The sequence below is a fragment of the Spodoptera frugiperda genome, chromosome 26 (genome assembly GCF_023101765.2).
Source record: "Spodoptera frugiperda isolate SF20-4 chromosome 26, AGI-APGP_CSIRO_Sfru_2.0, whole genome shotgun sequence".
NCBI lineage: Eukaryota > Metazoa > Arthropoda > Insecta > Lepidoptera > Noctuidae > Spodoptera > Spodoptera frugiperda.
The window spans coordinates 2,185,303-2,188,767 of NC_064237.1; the positions used below are offsets into that span (position 1 = coordinate 2,185,303).

The window sequence follows — 3,465 nt, forward strand, 5'->3', positions numbered from 1 at the left end:
TCGACACAATTGCATAATTGGTGCATAGTTTTAACATATTGTATTCACAGATCACAGAGTCCTACACAAGAGAGATTTAAAACATGAAGGTCGTGGTTTACATAAATAAGTATTTTACTCTGTGCTGTGAACATCACTGCATTGCAAACAACCTATGGAGGTGCATAAACAACCAATATCACCGAATTAGATTTCGTGGGAGGTTTGTGCATAAAATATGACGCTATGTTATCCTCCCTCGGCGGAACTCACGGGGGGTGACCAAAGGTAATAACTTCGCCCTTATTTACATTCGTTGCGGCCTTGGGGTTGCTCCCAATTAAATCTAACTGGGTATCCCATAGATGTTATTTTTAGATTGGTCGCGCAACTGCGATGGTGAAACCGTACGGTTTGTTTTGTAGTCGCGTGGTTCTAGTCTAAGAATAGGTCGCCATTCTATTTCTTCTCGTTAGTATCGCAAGATGCGACCCATGAGCTGTTTTTGGTCTTAGTTGGGAGCGGGAGCAGAAAGCTATTTGTAATCTAATCGTGCTACTGTTCTTTGTAATTGCTCGTATGAAAACCGGATTGAATTTATTAAGCGGTAATTTAGATTATGACACGTGATTGAGATGTTCTTTTAAATACAGATATCATATAACGCTTGTCTAGCCATTTTGAGCATACTTACCACGAATTGGTGAGTTGATTTCAAAACAAAATTCTGAACCTGACACGTGCAAGACATCGAGAGCTGGGACACGTATTGATTAAAATTTTATGCCGAGCCAATTTGCGGCACAATTTTGGTACATTATCGGCATCTGGTTAAGAATTGTGAAGTCCATTCACTAGTTAAGTGTAAACTACGCGCAGGGTGACTCACCCCCGGTAGACGACCCGTATTGAGGTCACCACTGTGGCCTTCCTAGAGACGGCAGTGTTCCTTTTATTTCAACTTTATTCCGAACTACATAAAGTTATAAATGATATTCGGTAAAGAGAAAATGCTCTTGAATTCTTTACGTCGAGTATTTTGCTCTATCGAGACAATTTTGATTGCCAAGACTAGTGTCAGTTAAATACCAACGTCAATGGTTCAATATTGACGAAATTATGTGTGTCAGCGATTTGGGCTACTTTCATCATTAGTTACTTGCGTTTTCTTGTATTAACTATACTATTATTTATTGTTACGAAGTTTAGAGCAAAATAAAAATACAAATGCAAATGTTGCAAAATCCTGATGATGCATTTACTACAGCCACCTAGCCTGGCCCAATCTATTAGGCGTCGAGAAGTTGTTAACACTTTCGATGGAAGTTCCTTTTAAGTAACATAACATAAATATGGTACAACTAGGTATATTATCATTGTATTGTTACATAGTCATTTCACAATCAGTATTTTACTTAATCCAAACATCTAAAATTGGTTACAGATTAAGGAAAATGTAAATAAATTTCATAATTAGTTACTAGGTAATTAATTATACCTAGTTCAAAATACAGTCAGTATTATGTGCATAATTAAGAAAGGTTTTCCTTTAACCATAGTTAATTAGCAATTAACAATAAACAAAAACCACAAATAATTCTCCATAACATGTAGGCAAACATAAAATTTATTTGTGCAAATTGTAAGAAACCGCAAGATTGTTTGCACAATATCAAGTTTAAGGACGAGTTACACTACTTATAATGCAGAACTTGTAAAATGCAAATCACACACATTTGGCATACTAAATGAATTGTGTTGATGTAGGCATAGGTACTTAGATTGCTATCTATAACATACCACAGTTAATAAAACTTGTGACACATGCACTGCATGCATACTGCTCATAAAATATTTTTCATGGTTTTGTTTACTCTGTGGTTAATATGCATATGTGACAAATGAGGTTTTTTAAACATAATTAGAAAATAAATTTACAGTAAAATGTTGAAGTTTTCATCTTCTCATGTGTATGAGTAAGTGAGCTTTCTAGCACATGTTTTAAGAACTATTTTCCCTTACAAATACTTAATCAGGAATACATAGATGGTATGAATTGCATAGATAATCAATAATATTTTTAATATGATGTCCATACTGTTCATTCACAATCATTTAATCATCTCATACAGAATAGGGAATTATGTAGTTACAAAATTTTGTTGAGTCATATTTTTTTAATCATGTTGAGTTAATATAGTATGGAGCTTTATGCTTATTGTGGCAATGTGTAATATTTTGTTATAAACACATGTGTTCTCATTAGGTTACCTAATTAGTATTACCACTTATGTGTAAAATAAATAAAATAATTACTCAAGGTGTTGTAGCCATTTACATATTTATTACACCTGTTTATTTATTTTAATTAGGCAATTAATATTCTTCTTGGTTCTACCTCTACCCTTAGGGGAGAATTACATAAGTAAACACATTTTCTAACTTAATACTTCTTTTTGTCGTAACATGCGTAGGTAAAGGGAGTTTCTACTTAGAATTTCATAAATCTGTAAATCATCAAGAATTTAACAAGTATTAAAATTTATAGTATAATAAATATAACTAAAATGTATAACTACTGTTTTAACAACGTAGTTCCTACGGTATTGCCTACCCTACAGTCTACAGTTAGGATTATCAACATGCAAGTACTTACGCTATTTACTTGCCAACTAAAATGATTTCATTTAAGATTAAAATATAAAGCTTTTTGCCGACCCCTGTAACGTTAAATTATGACATTTAGCACACGCACAGTATTATCCGTTCGTCGATCCCCATCGGCTTAACCCAGGGGTGGGTCTAATGATAAATGCCCGCATCGTAAGAAATTATACGAGCACCACTCGTTGCGCCGCTACTTTCTGACTTAAAACCATTACAATTTTAATAAATCTATACTATTAAAAGCTCTAATTACATATAAATACCTCATAAAACCCAGAGAATGCAGATCAAGGCAGCAAATCAAGTGTCGATGGGACAAATCCTTGCACAACCACTAAACAGAAATTATACGAAAATAAAACACACTAACACAAGATGTTCACTACGTATGTTAAGCGAATCAACACAACGAAGTATTACACAAATTGATTGTGTTATAAAACGTCCAACAAACATATATAAAATGTGAAAAATGTTGCATTTCCTATTTTATGTGCACCGGCAAACGATCAACACAACCACCCCGCTACAAAAACCTTTATAAAACTGAAAAATATAAACGATGGTGGCGCTGCCATCGGCGATTAGCGCAAGCGCTGTCAAAACGTAAAAGAAACGACTCCTTTACACCTAACGAAAATTAAAATAAAAGGAATCTTCTATTAAATATATGAAATTAAATTAAAATTCCTTACTACTTCTGCTATATAAAATAAATAAATAATAAAATACAGTTCGTTTTAGTAAAGAAAAATGTATTCTGCCACAAAATCTCGTTCTTGTCTCAGTTGTTTTTGACGTTAGAGATAAGACTGTCAA

The 3,465-nt window shown here is 33.6% G+C and overlaps 1 protein-coding gene across 4 annotated transcripts in view; it reads right to left on the reverse strand.

Annotated features, from left to right (window-relative positions):
• Positions 1 to 3,199, reverse strand: part of LOC118264131 (protein tweety-like) — a 76,267-nt gene extending 73,068 nt beyond the window's left edge. For all 4 annotated transcript variants that reach the window (XM_050704707.1, XM_050704706.1, XM_050704703.1 and 1 more), the window contains exon 1: positions 2,910 to 3,199. The gene's annotated coding sequence lies outside the window, so the exon portion shown is untranslated. The remainder of the gene's footprint in view (positions 1 to 2,909) is intronic.
• Positions 3,200 to 3,465: the final 266 nt, after the last annotated feature.